Source organism: Oncorhynchus gorbuscha, unplaced genomic scaffold (assembly GCF_021184085.1).
Source record: "Oncorhynchus gorbuscha isolate QuinsamMale2020 ecotype Even-year unplaced genomic scaffold, OgorEven_v1.0 Un_scaffold_2362, whole genome shotgun sequence".
Taxonomy (NCBI): domain Eukaryota; kingdom Metazoa; phylum Chordata; class Actinopteri; order Salmoniformes; family Salmonidae; genus Oncorhynchus; species Oncorhynchus gorbuscha.
Window position 1 is genome coordinate 57501 of NW_025746898.1, and position 17038 is coordinate 74538.

Here is a 17038-nt window from a genome sequence, read left to right on the forward strand (position 1 = left end):
TGGGGAGATGGCCATGACTCCATTACATCTAATGGGCTGGGGAGACGGCCATGACTCCATTACATCTAATGGGCTGGGGAGATGGCCATGACTCCATTACATCTAATGGGCTGGGGAGACGGCCATGACTCCATTACATCTAATGGGCTGGGGAGATGGCCATGAATCCATTACATCTAATGGGCTGGGGAGACGGCCATGACTCCATTACATCTAATGGTCTGGGGAGACGGCCATGACTCCATTACATCTAATGGTCTGGGGAGATGGCCATGAATCCATTACATCTAATGGTCTAGGGAGATGGCCATGAATCCATTACATCTAATGGTCTGGGGAGACGGCCATGAATCCATTACATCTAATGGTCTGGGGAGACGGCCATGACTCCATTACATCTAATGGTCTGGGGAGATGGCCATGAATCCATTACATCTAATGGGCTGGGGAGACGGCCATGAATCCATTACATCTAATGGGCTGGGGAGACGGCCATGACTCCATTACATCTAATGGGCTGGGGAGATGGCCATGAATCCATTACATCTAATGGGCTGGGGAGACGGCCATGACTCCATTACATCTAATGGGCTGGGGAGATGGCCATGACTCCATTACATCTATTGGGCTGGGGAGATGGCCATGAATCCATTACATCTAATGGGCTGGGGAGATGGCCATGACTCCATTACATCTAATGGGCTGGGGAGACGGCCATGACTCCATTACATCTAATGGGCTGGGGAGACGGCCATGAATCCATTACATCTAATGGGCTGGGGAGATGGCCATGAATCCATTACATCTAATGGGCTGGGGAGACGGCCATGACTCCATTACATCTAATGGGCTGGGGAGACGGCCATGACTCCATTACATCTAATGGGCTGGGGAGATGGCCATGACTCCATTACATCTATTGGGCTGGGGAGATGGCCATGAATCCATTACATCTAATGGGCTGGGGAGATGGCCATGACTCCATTACATCTAATGGGCTGGGGAGATGGCCATGACTCCATTACATCTAATGGGCTGGGGAGACGGCCATGACTCCATTACATCTAATGGGCTGGGGAGATGGCCATGAATCCATTACATCTAATGGGCTGGGGAGACGGCCATGACTCCATTACATCTAATGGTCTGGGGAGACGGCCATGACTCCATTACATCTAATGGTCTGGGGAGATGGCCATGAATCCATTACATCTAATGGTCTAGGGAGATGGCCATGAATCCATTACATCTAATGGGCTGGGGAGACGGCCATGAATCCATTACATCTAATGGGCTGGGGAGACGGCCATGAATCCATTACATCTAATGGGCTGGGGAGATGGCCATGACTCCATTACATCTATTGGGCTGGGGAGATGGCCATGACTCCATTACATCTAATGGGCTGGGGAGACGGCCATGACTCCATTACATCTAATGGGCTGGGGAGATGGCCATGACTCCATTACATCTAATGGGCTGGGGAGATGGCCATGACTCCATTACATCTAATGGGCTGGGGAGACGGCCATGACTCCATTACATCTAATGGGCTGGGGAGATGGCCATGACTCCATTACATCTATTGGGCTGGGGAGATGGCCATGAATCCATTACATCTAATGGGCTGGGGAGACGGCCATGACTCCATTACATCTAATGGGCTGGGGAGATGGCCATGACTCCATTACATCTAATGGGCTGGGGAGACGGCCATGACTCCATTACATCTAATGGGCTGGGGAGATGGCCATGAATCCATTACATCTAATGGGCTGGGGAGACGGCCATGACTCCATTACATCTAATGGTCTGGGGAGACGGCCATGACTCCATTACATCTAATGGTCTGGGGAGATGGCCATGAATCCATTACATCTAATGGTCTAGGGAGATGGCCATGAATCCATTACATCTAATGGGCTGGGGAGACGGCCATGACTCCATTACATCTAATGGGCTGGGGAGATGGCCATGAATCCATTACATCTAATGGGCTGGGGAGACGGCCATGACTCCATTACATCTAATGGGCTGGGGAGATGGCCATGACTCCATTACATCTATTGGGCTGGGGAGATGGCCATGAATCCATTACATCTAATGGGCTGGGGAGATGGCCATGACTCCATTACATCTAATGGGCTGGGGAGACGGCCATGACTCCATTACATCTAATGGGCTGGGGAGACGGCCATGAATCCATTACATCTAATGGGCTGGGGAGATGGCCATGAATCCATTACATCTAATGGGCTGGGGAGACGGCCATGACTCCATTACATCTAATGGGCTGGGGAGACGGCCATGACTCCATTACATCTAATGGGCTGGGGAGATGGCCATGACTCCATTACATCTATTGGGCTGGGGAGATGGCCATGAATCCATTACATCTAATGGGCTGGGGAGATGGCCATGACTCCATTACATCTAATGGGCTGGGGAGACGGCCATGACTCCATTACATCTAATGGGCTGGGGAGACGGCCATGAATCCATTACATCTAATGGGCTGGGGAGATGGCCATGAATCCATTACATCTAATGGGCTGGGGAGATGGCCATGAATCCATTACATCTAATGGGCTCGGGAGACGGCCATGAATCCATTACATCTAATGGGCTGGGGAGACGGCCATGACTCCATTACATCTAATGGGCTGGGGAGATGGCCATGAATCCATTACATCTAATGGGCTGGGGAGATGGCCATGAACCATTAAATCCAGCAGGATCCAAGGGTCTGTACGGGGAAGAGGTTACCAACAGATCCACAGCCTCCTCCATTCTAACAGGGCATCAGGCCAGTCAGAGTATTCCACACCTCAGCAGTGAATCTAAAGATACTGACAGGCCAGTCAGAGTATTCCACACCTCAGCAGTGAATCTAAAGATACTGACAGGCCAGTCAGAGTATTCCACACCTCAGCAGTGAATCTAAAGATACTGACAGGCCAGTCAGAGTATTCCACACCTCAGCAGTGAATCTAAAGATACTGACAGGCCAGTCAGAGTATTCCACACCTCAGCAGTGAATGTAAAGATACTGACAGGCCAGTCAGAGTATTCCACACCTCAGCAGTGAATCTAAAGATACTGACAGGCCAGTCAGAGTATTCCACACCTCAGCAGTGAATCTAAAGATACTGACAGGCCAGTCAGAGTATTCCACACCTCAGCAGTGAATCTAAAGATACTGACAGGCCAGTCAGAGTATTCCACACCTCAGCAGTGAATCTAAAGATACTGACGGGCCAGTCAGAGTATTCCACACCTCAGCAGTGAATCTAAAGATACTGACAGGCCAGTCAGAGTATTCCACACCTCAGCAGTGAATCTAAAGATACTGACAGGCCAGTCAGAGTATTCCACACCTCAGCAGTGAACCTAAAGATACTGACAGGCCAGTCAGAGTATTCCACACCTCAGCAGTGAATCTAAAGATACTGACAAGCCAGTCAGAGTATTCCACACCTCAGCAGTGAATCTAAAGATACTGACAGGCCAGTCAGAGTATTCCACACCTCAGCAGTGAATCTAAAGATACTGACAGGCCAGTCAGAGTATTCCACACCTCAGCAGTGAATCTAAAGATACTGACAGACCAGTCAGAGTATTCCACACCTCAGCAGTGAATCTAAAGATACTGACAGGCCAGTCAGAGTATTCCACACCTCAGCAGTGAATCTAAAGATACTGACAGACCAGTCAGAGTATTCCACACCTCAGCAGTGAATCTAAAGATACTGACAGGCCAGTCAGAGTATTCCACACCTCAGCAGTGAATCTAAAGATACTGACAGGCCAGTCAGAATATTCCAACAGAAGAAGATCTTCAAAGGGAAGTTAATAGTTGTATCCCTTTGGAGAAAATCACTTACTGCTTGAGGAATAAGTTAAAGACATTTTACAGAATTTGGCAACCTTTTATTGACTATATGGAGAATCTCCCCCCACATCTCATTGATTGAATCTATATATAATCCTCACATAATGGTTTTTTAGAGTGAAGTACATCAAAAAAATCAAGAGAAAACTGCAAGACTCAATAGAAGACAAAACAAGGAACAAACCAAAAAGACAGGCTTTTGAAAAATTAACTATTTTTCATAAAATTGTACAGTTATCTTAGCTAGCTGAATTGCTAGCAGAATTGTTTACTTGTTGCTAAGCAGTTGCTAGGGACTCTCCTGGAAGAAGCTAGCTAGCTTACAAAGAATAACAACAAAAAATATCTAGTTAACAGAAGAAAGGAAGACAAAATAAGGACAAAAGAAGGACAGAAGAAAAAGGAAAAGAAAGAGGACAACATAGTGAAACAGTCAGCACTTCTATTGCAACTTGTATTTCGTCGTCCTAACGTAGTCTACACTGCTATCTGCCCAGCAGCTAGCCAGCTAGCATACGTCCACCGTCTACCGAATAGCAGCACTGTAGAAACTATTACATTCAACTGAACGACTTGATTAGTGTAGTGTTAGCTAGCTACATAGTTGTCTTTGCTGTCTTCGTATCCAAGATAATTGTGTAGTTTAGAGCGTGTAGTCTTAGAGTGATTATCTTAATTTACTGAGGTTAGCTAGCCAGCTATTTGTCGTCCTTAACGTAGGAGACACTGCTAGCTAGCCAACAGCTAGCCAACGTCTACTGAATAGAACTTCCGCACTCAACAACCCGGTCGCATTCCGCTTCGCTCCACAGGTAGTATCACATTTTTCATTTCATTTCATTACAGCACAACGGTTTGATTTGTTTGATCGTAGCTAGCTACATAGCTAGCTACATAGCCGTCTGTGTATCAAAGATAATTGTTGTCGTTCTTTTAACGCAACGTAACGTAATCAACACTGCTAGCTAGCCAGCTAGCCCCCGAATAGCAGCACTGTAGAAACTATTACACTCAACGGAACAACTTGATTAGTGTAGTGTCAACAACGCAGCCACTGCCAGCTAGCCTACAAAGTCAACAACGCAGCCACTGCCAGCTAGCCTACTTCAGCAGTACTGTATCATTTTAATTATTTTAGTCAATAAGATTCTTGCTACGTAAGCTTAACTTTCTGAACATTTGAGACGTGTAGTCCACTTGTCATTCCAATCTCCTTGCATTAGCGTAGCCTCTTCTGTAGCCTGTCAACTATGTGTCTGTCTATCCCTGTTCTCTCCTCTCTGCACAGACCATACAAACGCTCCACACCGCGTGGCCGCTGCCACCCTAATCTGGTGATCCCAGCGCGCACGACCCACGTGGAGTTCCAGGTCTCCGGTAGCCTCTGGAACTGCCGATCTGCAGCCAACAAGGCAGAGTTCATCTCAGCCTATGCCTCCCTCCAGTCCCTCGACTTCTTGGCACTGACAGAAACATGGATCACCACAGATAACACTGCTACTCCTACTGCTCTCTCTTCGTCCGCCCACGTGTTCTCGCACACCCCGAGAGCTTCTGGTCAGCGGGGTGGTGGCATCGGGATCCTTATCTCTCCCAAGTGGTCATTCTCTCTTTCTCCCCTTACCCATCTGTCTATCGCCTCCTTTGAATTTCATGCTGTCACAGTTACCAGCCCTTTCAAGCTTAACATCCTTATCATTTATCGCCCTCCAGGTCCCCTCGGAGAGTTCATCAATGAGCTTGATGCCTTGATAAGCTCCTTTCCTGAGGATGGCTCACCTCTCACAGTTCTGGGCGACTTTAACCTCCCCACGTCTACCTTTGACTCATTCCTCTCTGCCTCCTTCTTTCCACTCCTCTCTCTTTTGACCTCACCCTCTCACCTTCCCCCCTACTCACAAGGCAGGCAATACGCTCGACCTCATCTTTACTAGATGCTGTTTTTCCACTAACCTCATTGCAACTCCCCTCCAAGTCTCCGACCACTACCTTGTATCCTTTTCCCTCTCGCTCTCATCCAACACTTCCCACACTGCCCCTACTCGGATGGTATCGCGCCGTCCCAACCTTCGCTCTCTCTCCCCCGCTACTCTCTCCTCTTCCATCCTATCATCTCTTCCCTCTGCTCAAACCTTCTCCAACCTATCTCCTGATTCTGCCTCCTCAACCCTCCTCTCCTCCCTTTCTGCATCCTTTGACTCTCTATGTCCCCTATCTTCCAGGCCGGCTCGGTCCTCCCCTCCCGCTCCGTGGCTTGACGACTCATTGCGAGCTCACAGAACAGGGCTCCGGGCAGCCGAGCGGAAATGGAGGAAAACTCGCCTCCCTGCGGACCTGGCATCCTTTCACTCCCTCCTCTCTACATTTTCCTCCTCTGTCTCTGCTGCTAAAGCCACTTTCTACCACTCTAAATTCCAAGCATCTGCCTCTAACCCTAGGAAGCTCTTTGCCACCTTCTCCTCCCTCCTGAATCCTCCTCCCCCTCCCCCCCCTCCTCCCTCTCTGCAGATGACTTCGTCAACCATTTTGAAAAGAAGGTCGACGACATCCGATCCTCGTTTGCTAAGTCAAACGACACCGCTGGTTCTGCTCACAGTGCCCTACCCTGTGCTCTGACCTCTTTCTCCCTCTCTCTCCAGATGAAATCTCGCGTCTTGTGACGGCCGGCCGCCCAACAACCTGCCCGCTTGACCCTATCCCCTCCTCTCTTCTCCAGACCATTTCCGGAGACCTTCTCCCTTACCTCACCTCGCTCATCAACTTATCCCTGACCGCTGGCTACGTCCCTTCCGTCTTCAAGAGAGCGAGAGTTGCACCCCTTCTGAAAAACCTACACTCGATCCCTCAGATGTCAACAACTACAGACCAGTATCCCTTCTTTCTTTTCTCTCCAAAACTCTTGAACGTGCCGTCCTTGGTCAGCTCTCCTGCTATCTCTCTCAGAATGACCTTCTTGATCCAAATCAGTCAGGTTTCAAGACTAGTCATTCAACTGAGACTGCTCTTCTCTGTATCACGGAGGCGCTCCGCACCGCTAAAGCTAACTCTCTCTCCTCTGCTCTCATCCTTCTAGACCTATCGGCTGCCTTCGATACTGTGAACCATCAGATCCTCCTCTCCACCCTCTCCGAGTTGGGCATCTCCGGCGTGGCCCACGCTTGGATTGCGTCCTACCTGACAGGTCGCTCCCTACCAGGTGGCGTGGCGAGAATCTGTCTCCTCACCATGCGCTCTCACCACTGGTGTCCCCCAGGGCTCTGTTCTAGGCCCTCTCCTATTCTCGCTATACACCAAGTCACTTGGCTCTGTCATAACCTCACATGGTCTCTCCTATCATTGCTATGCAGACGACACACAATTAATCTTCTCCTTTCCCCTTCTGATGACCAGGTGGCGAATCGCATCTCTGCATGTCTGGCAGACATATCAGTGTGGATGACGGATCACCACCTCAAGCTGAACTTCGGCAAGACGGAGCTGCTCTTCCTCCCGGGGAAGGACTGCCCGTTCCATGATCTCGCCATCACGGTTGACAACTCCATTGTGTCCTCCTCCCAGAGCGCTAAGAACCTTGGCGTGATCCTGGACAACACCCTGTCGTTCTCAACTAACATCAAGGCGGTGGCCCGTTCCTGTAGGTTCATGCTCTACAACATCCGCAGAGTACGACCCTGCCTCACACAGGAAGCGGCACAGGTCCTTATCCAGGCACTTGTCATCTCCCGTCTGGATTACTGCAACTCGCTGTTGGCTGGGCTCCCTGCCTGTGCCATTAAACCCCTACAACTCATCCAGAACGCCGCAGCCCGTCTGGTGTTCAACCTTCCCAAGTTCTCTCACGTCACCCCGCTCCTCCGCTCTCTCCACTGGCTTCCAGTTGAAGCTCGCATCCGCTACAAGACCATGGTGCTTGCCTACGGAGCTGTGAGGGGAACGGCACCTCAGTACCTCCAGGCTCTGATCAGGCCCTACACCCAAATAAGGGCACTGCGTTCATCCACCTCTGGCCTGCTCGCCTCCCTACCACTGAGGAAGTACAGTTCCCGCTCAGCCCAGTCAAAACTGTTCGCTGCTCTGGCTCCCCAATGGTGGAACAAACTCCCTCACGACGCCAGGACAGCGGAGTCAATCACCACCTTCCGGAGACACCTGAAACCCCACCTCTTTAAGGAATACCTAGGATAGGATAAAGTAATCCTTCTCACCCCCCCCCCTTAAAATATGTAGATGCACTATTGTAAAGTGGCTGTTCCACTGGATGTCATAAGGTGAATGCACCAATTTGTAAGTCGCTCTGGATAAGAGCGTCTGCTAAATGACTTAAATGTAAATGTAATAATGTTTCACATTATAATGTATAACATGTAGCCTACGGCAGGTGATCCAATGTCTCGTTATTTTTTTTATTTTTTATTATTGTATGTTTGTTTATATAATTATAATTTATTTTTGTTACGTTCGTCTGATACTGTCACTTTGTCCTATCGTTGTCTAATATCTTTTCACTTTTGTATATATATATATATTTTTTAAAGGTAAGGCATTAATTATATCGCTATTTCAGACTTTTGTGGTGCACCTGCCTGGTTGAAATATGATTTTCATGTGTTTGTATGCTGGGCGCTGTCCTCAGATAAACGCGTGGTTTGCTTTCGCCGTAAAGCCTTTTTGAAATCTGACACAGTGGCCGGATTAACAAGAAGTTAAGCTTTATTTTGATGTATAACACATATATTTTCAAGAATGTTAAATATTTTAATTGAGTATTTTTGACGCTTGCGTCCCACCTACCCTAGAGAGGATAACAACATTGCATGGTTTGCTTTCGCCGTAAAGCCTTTTTGAAATCTGACACAGTGGCTGGATTAACAAGAAGTTAAGCTTTATTTTGATGTATAACACATATATTTTCAAGAAGTGAAGTATTTTTTAGTATTTTTTGACGCTAGCGTCTCACCTACCCTAGAGAGGATAACAACATTCACTCGCCAGGCACCTGTTACAGGAGGAGAGAGACATGTTGTTGTTTATCTCTATTTATGTCTTACAGGGCCATCGCGTTTTATCTGTCACTGTCTCTGGTCACAGGCAGCAGCGTCCTGCCAAAGGCCTGACCTGGTTGCCACGACAACACGCTCCAACCAAAAACCATGGAAACCAGGAAGAGTTCAAGCCAATCTACAGCCGCCCCGTGTGATTGGCAGATTTACGGGCCATATCATTGGCCAGCTAAATCAAGCTCTCTGGAATGGGAGAGGTTTTTACTAGCCGGTTCTTTCCGCCTGGTTTGGGCTCTCAAATGAAAACGATTTACAATACTGTTGATAGATTGATTGGTCAGCAGTAAAAAGGCTCTGATCAAGCACTATTGGTTCTCTCTCTCTGTGTTTAATCTCGGTCTGAAAGCAGCATCATGCAGAGCAGCAGAAGTTATCTTTGTCTGAAAGCAGCATTATATAGAGCAGCAGAAGTTATCTTTGTCTGAAAGCAGCATTATATAGAGCAGCAGAAGTTATCTTTGTCTGAAAGCAGCATTATATAGGGTAGCAGAAGTTATCTTTGTCTGAAATCAGCATCATGCAGAACAGCAGAAGTTATCTTTGTCTGAAAGCAACATTATATAGGGCAGCAGAAGTTATCTTTGTCTGAAAGCAGCATTATATAGGGTAGCAGAAGTTATCTTTGTCTGAAAGCAGCATTATATAGGCCAGTAGAAGTTATCTTTGTCTGAAAGCAGCATCATGCAGAACAGCAGAAGTTATCTTTGTCTGAAAGCAGCATTACATAGGCCAGCAGAAGTGATCTTTGTCTGAAAGCAGCATTATATAGTGTAGTAGAAGTTATCTTTGTCTGAAAGCAGCATTATATAGGGTAGCAGAAGTTATCTTTGTCTGAAAGCAGAATTATATAAGGCAGTAGAAGTTATCTTTGTCTGAAAGCAGAATTATATAAGGCAGTATAAGTTATCTTTGTCTGAAAGCAGAATTATATAAGGCAGTAGAAGTTATCTCCACCTCCATGTTATTACACACTAGCCTGACACACCAGACATTATAGCCTGACACACCAGACATTACACACTAGCCTGACACACCAGACATTATACACTAGCCTGACACACCAGACCACATCCATGACATCGTACCTTAGAAAGTCTGGAGCTTTAGAGATCATGTTCTCGAAGTCCGAGAAGGAGAGCTTGCTGTCCCCGTCGAGGTCAGCCTCCTCCATGGCCTTGCTACAGACCAGATTGACCTCTTCAGGGGTCAGCTCTCCTTTAGTCAGCCGGTTCAACGTCTTCTCCAGATCCTCCTTACACAGGAAGTTATCCACGTTAAAATCTGACACGCAGGAAAGAGGAAAAGAGATTCAAAATGAGACGAAGAGATTTGATTTGATTTGATTTAAAATGGGAGAAATGACGAGATTCAAAACTTGTTTTAATGAAATGAAATGAAAATGAAATGAAATGAAATATGCCATTTAGCGGACGCTTTTATCCAAAGCGACTTACAGTCATGTGTGCATACATTCTACGTATGGGTGGTCCCGGGAATCGAACCCACTACCCTGGCGTTACAAGCGCCATGCTCTACCAACTGAGCTACAGAAGGACCGGGTTGGATGCAGTTTGCTGATGGCCTATGTTCCACAAGAAATTCAAAAAGCCTAAATAAGTTACTAAATAACTAAATAAGTAACTAAATAACTAAATAAGTTACTAGATAACGAAATAAGTAACTAAATAACTAAATAAGTTACTAAATAACTAAATAAGTAACTAAATAACTAAATAAGTAACTAAATAACTAAATAAGTAAATAAATAACTAAATAAGTAAATAAATAACTAAATAAGTAAATAAATAACTAAATAAGTAACTAAATAAGTAACTAAATAACTAAATAAGTTACTAAATAACTAAATAAATAAATAAATAACGAAATAAGTAACCAAATAACCAAATAAGTAACTAAATAAGTAACTAAATAACTAACTAAATAAATAAATAACTAAATAAGTTACTAGATAACTAAATAAGTAACTAAATAACTAAATAAGTAACTAAATAACTAAATAAGTAACTAAATAACTAAATAAGTTACTAAATAACTAAATAACTAAATAAGTTACTAAATAACTAAATAAGTAACTAAATAACTAAATAAGTAACTAAATAAGTAACTAAATAACTAAATAAATAACTAAATAAGTACATAAATAACTAAATAAGTTACTAGATAACTAAATAAATAACTAAATAAGTAACTAAATAACTAAATAAGTTACTAGATAACTAAATAAGTAACTAGATAAGTTACTAGATAACTAAATAAGTAACTAAATAAGTTACTAAATAACTAAATAAGTTACTAAATAACTAAATAAGTAACTAAATAACTAAACAAGTAAATAAATAACTAAATAAGTAAATAAATAACTAAATAAGTAACTAAATAAGTTACTAAATAACTAAATAACTAAATAAGTAACTAAATAACTAAATAAGTTACTAAATAACTAAATAAGTAAATAAATAACTAAATAAGTAAACAAATAACTAAATAAGTTACTAAATAACTAAATAAGTTACTAAATAACTAAATAAGTAAATAAATAACTAAATAAGTAACCAAATAACTAAATAAGTAACTAAATAACTAAATAAGTTACTAAATAACTAAATAAGTAAATAAATAACTAAATAAGTAACCAAATAACTAAATAAGTAACTAAATAACTAAATACGTTACTAAATAACTAAATAAGTAAATAAATAACTAAATAAGTAACCAAATAACTAAATAAGTAACTAAATAAGTAACTAAATAACTAAATAACTAAATAAATAACTAAATAAGTTACTAGATAACTAAATAAGTTACTAGATAACTAAATAAGTTACTAAATAACTAAATAAGTTACTAAATAACTAAATAAGTTACTAAATAACTAAATAAGTAACTAAATAACTAAATAAGTTACTAAATAACTAAATAAGTAACCAAATAACTAAATAAGTAACTAAATAACTAAATAAGTTACTAAATAACTAAATAAGTTACTAAATAACTAAATAAGTAACTAAATAAGTAACTAAATAAATAACTAAATAAGTACATAAATAACTAAATAAGTTACTAGATAACTAAATAAATAACTAAATAAGTAAATACATAACTAAATAAGTTACTAGATAACTAAATAAGTAACTAAATAAGTTACTAGATAACTAAATAAGTAACTAAATAAGTTACTAAATAACTAAATAAGTTACTAAATAACTAAATAAGTTACTAAATAACTAAATAAGTAACTAAATAACTAAATAAGTAAATAAATAACTAAATAAGTAAATAAATAACTAAATAAGTAAATAAATAACTAAATAAGTAACTAAATAAGTAACTAAATAACTAAATAAATTACTAAATAACTAAATAACTAAATAAATAACTAAATAAGTAACCAAATAACGAAATAAGTAACTAAATAAGTAACTAAATAACTAAATAACTAAATAAATAACTAAATAAGTTACTAGATAACTAAATAAGTAACTAAATAACTAAATAAGTAACTAAATAACTAAATAAGTAACCAAATAACTAACTAAGTAACTAAATAACTAAATAAGTAACTAAATAACTAAATAAGTTACTAAATAACTAAATAAGTTACTAAATAACTAAATAAGTTTCTAAATAACTAAATAAGTAACTAAATAACTAAATAAGTTACTAAATAACTAAATAAGTAACTAAATAACTAAATAAGTAACTAAATAACTAAATAAATAACTAAATAAGTACATAAATAACTAAATAAGTTACTAGATAACTAAATAAATAACTAAATAAGTAAATAAATAACTAAATAAGTTACTAGATAACTAAATAAGTAACTAAATAAGTTACTAGATAACTAAATAAGTAACTAAATAAGTTACTAAATAACTAAATAAGTTACTAAATAACTAAATAAGTACCTAAATAACTAAACAAGTAAATAAATAACTAAATAAGTAAATAAATAACTAAATAAGTAACTAAATAAGTAACTAAATAACTAAATAAATAACTAAATAAGTTACTAAATAACTAAATAAGTAACCAAATAACTAAATAAGTAACTAAATAACTAAATAAGTAACTAAATAACTAAATAAGTAACTAAATAACTAAATAAGTAACTAAATAAGTAACTAAATAACTAAATAAGTAAATAAGTAACTAAATAAGTAAATAAATAACTAAATAAGTAACTAAATAAGTAAATAAATAACTAAATAAGTACATAAATAACTAAATAAGTAACTAAATAACTAAATAAGTAAATAAATAACTAAATAAGTAAATAAATAACTAAATAAGTAAATAACTAAATAAGTAACTAAATAAGTTACTAAATAACTAAATAACTAAATAAGTAACTAAATAACTAAATAAGTAACTAAATAACTAAATAAGTAAATAACTAAATAAGTAACTAAATAAGTAACTAAATAACTAAATAACTAAATAAATAACTAAATAAGTAACCAAATAACTAAATAAGTAACTAAATAAGCAAGATAAAACAGAGTAAATATGAGTCAGAGTCCTAGTTGTCATCAGACAGACACACACACACACACACACACACACACACACACACACACACACACACACACAGACAGACAGACAGACAGACAGACAGACAGACACACACAGACAGACAGACAGACAGACAGACAGACAGACAGACAGACAGACAGACAGACAGACAGACAGACACACACACACACAGACACACACACACACACACACACAGACACACACACACACACACACACACACACACACACACACACACACACACACACACACACACACACACACACACACACACACACACACACACACACACACACACACACACACACACACACACACACACACACACACACACACACACACACACACAGACAGACAGACAGACAGACAGACAGACAGACAGACAGACAGACAGACAGACAGACAGACAGACAGACAGACAGACAGACAGACAGACAGACAGACAGACAGACAGACAGACAGACAGACAGACAGACAGACAGACAGACAGACAGACAGAATAAACACACTCTCATCAGTGACTCCATAGGAGACATACTAGTCTACTCAGTACTAACCAGTACTAACCAGTACTAACCATAGGAGACATACTAGTCTACACAGTACTAACCAGTACTAACCAGTACTAACCATAGAAGACATGCTAGTCTACACAGTACTAACCAGTACTAACCAGTACTAACCAGTACTAACCATAGGAGACATACTAGTCTACACAGTACTAACCAGTACTAACCATAGGAGACATACTAGTCTACTCAGTACTAACCATAGAAGACATACTAGTCTACTCAGTACTAACCAGTACTAACCATAGGAGACATACTAGTCTACACAGTACTAACCAGTACTAACCAGTACTAACCATAGAAGACATGCTAGTCTACTCAGTGCTAACCAGTACTAACCATAGGAGACATACTAGTCTACTCAGTACTAACCAGTACTAACCATAGGACACATACTAGTCTACTCAGTACTAACCAGTACTAACCATAGGACACATACTAGTCTACTCAGTACTAACCAGTACTAACCATAGGACACATACTAGTCTACACAGTACTAACCTGTACTACCCACAGGAGACATACTAGTCTACACAGTACTAACCAGTACTAACCATAGGAGACATACTAGTCTACTCAGTACTAACCAGTACTAACCAGTACTAACCAGTACTACCCATAGGAGACATACTAGTCTACACAGTACTAACCAGTACTAACCATAGGAGACATACTAGTCTACTCAGTACTAACCAGTACTAACCAGTACTAACCAGTACTAACCATAGGACACATACTAGTCTACTCAGTACTAACCAGTACTAACCATAGGACACATACTAGTCTACACAGTACTAACCTGTACTACCCATAGGAGACATACTAGTCTACTCAGTACTAACCAGTACTATCCATAAGAGACATACTAGTCTACTCAGTACTAACCAGTACTAACCAGTACTAACCATAGGAGACATACTAGTCTACACAGTACTAACCAGTACTAACCATAGGAGACATACTAGTCTACTCAGTACTAACCAGTACTATCCATAAGAGACATACTAGTCTACTCAGTACTAACCAGTACTAACCAGTACTAACCATAGGAGACATACTAGTCTACTCAGTACTAACCAGTACTATCCATAAGAGACATACTAGTCTACACAGTACTAACCAGTACTAACCAGTACTAACCATAGGAGACATACTAGTCTACTCAGTACAAACCAGTACTAACCAGTACTAACCATAGGAGACATACTAGTCTACTCAGTACTAACCAGTACTAACCATAGGACACATACTAGTCTACTCAGTACTAACCATAGGAGACATACTAGTCTACTCAGTACTAACCAGTACTAACCAGTACTAACCATAGGAGACATACTAGTCTACTCAGTACTAACCATAGGAGACATACTAGTCTACTCAGTACTAACCAGTACTAACCATAGGAGACATACTAGTCTACTCAGTACTAACCAGTACTAACCATAGGAGACATACTAGTCTACACAGTACTAACCAGTACTAACCAGTACTAACCATAGGAGACATACTAGTCTACTCAGTACTAACCAGTACTAACCATAGGAGACATACTAGTCTACTCAGTACTAACCAGTACTAACCATAGGAGACATACTAGTCTACTCAGTACTAACCAGTACTAACCATAGGAGACATACTAGTCTACACAGTACTAACCAGTACTAACCATAGGAGACATACTAGTCTACACAGTACTAACCAGTACTAACCATAGGAGACATACTAGTCTACTCAGTACTAACCAGTACTAACCATAGGATACATACTAGTCTACACAGTACTAACCAGTACTAACCATAGGAGACATACTAGTCTACTCAGTACTAACCAGTACTAACCATAGGAGACATACTAGTCTACTCAGTACTAACCAGTACTAACCATAGGATACATACTAGTCTACACAGTACTAACCAGTACTAACCATAGGAGACATACTAGTCTACTCAGTACTAACCAGTACTAACCATAGGAGACATACTAGTCTACTCAGTACTAACCAGTACTAACCAGTACTAACCATAGGAGACATACTAGTCTACTCAGTACTAACCAGTACTAACCAGTACTAACCATAGGAGACATACTAGTCTACTCAGTACTAACCAGTACTAACCATAGGAGACATACTAGTCTACTCAGTACTAACCATAGGAGACATACTAGTCTACTCAGTACTAACCAGTACTAACCAGTACTAACCAGTACTAACCAGTACTAACCATAGGAGACATACTAGTCTACTCAGTACTAACCATAGGAGACATACTAGTCTACTCAGTACTAACCAGTACTAACCAGTACTAACCAGTACTAACCATAGATTTTAAAAGCGTATATGGTCTTCAGTTCTCGTGGAGCCGTTTCGCAGAGAGCAGAGAACATGTCTACAAAGTCATTGAAGCTCAAGTTGCCTTGTCCGTCCTCAGAGAAGACTTCCACGATGCGGTTTCTGAACGGGTTCTCCTGTAAGAAGGAGCAGAGGGACAGGAACAATCAGTACTGTATACAGGGCATTATGGGTATTGTAGTAGATCATGAGTGAGTCTGTACTGTATACAGGGCATTATGGGTATTGTAGTAGATCATGAGTGAGTCAGTACTGTATACAGGGCATTATGGGTATTGTAGTACATCATGAGTGAGTCAGTACTGTATACAGGGCATTATGGGTATTGTAGTAGATCATGAGTGAGTCAGTTCTGTATACAGGGCATTATGGGTATTGTAGTAGATCATGAGTGAGTCAGTACTGTATACAGGGCATTATGGGTATTGTAGTCGATCATGAGTGAGTCAGTACTTTATACAGGGCATTATGGGTATTGTAGTAGATCATGAGTGAGTCAGTACTGTATACAGGGCATTATGGGTATTGTAGTACATCATGAGTGAGTCAGTACTGTATACAGGGCATTATGGGTATTGTAGTAGATCATGAGTGAGTCAGTACTTTATAC

The 17038-nt window shown here is 40.7% G+C and overlaps 1 pseudogene; it reads right to left on the reverse strand.

Moving 5' to 3' along the window:
• The window catches only part of LOC124025704, a 22267-nt pseudogene extending 5650 nt beyond the window's left edge, over positions 1–16617 (reverse strand).
• Positions 16618–17038: the final 421 nt, after the last annotated feature.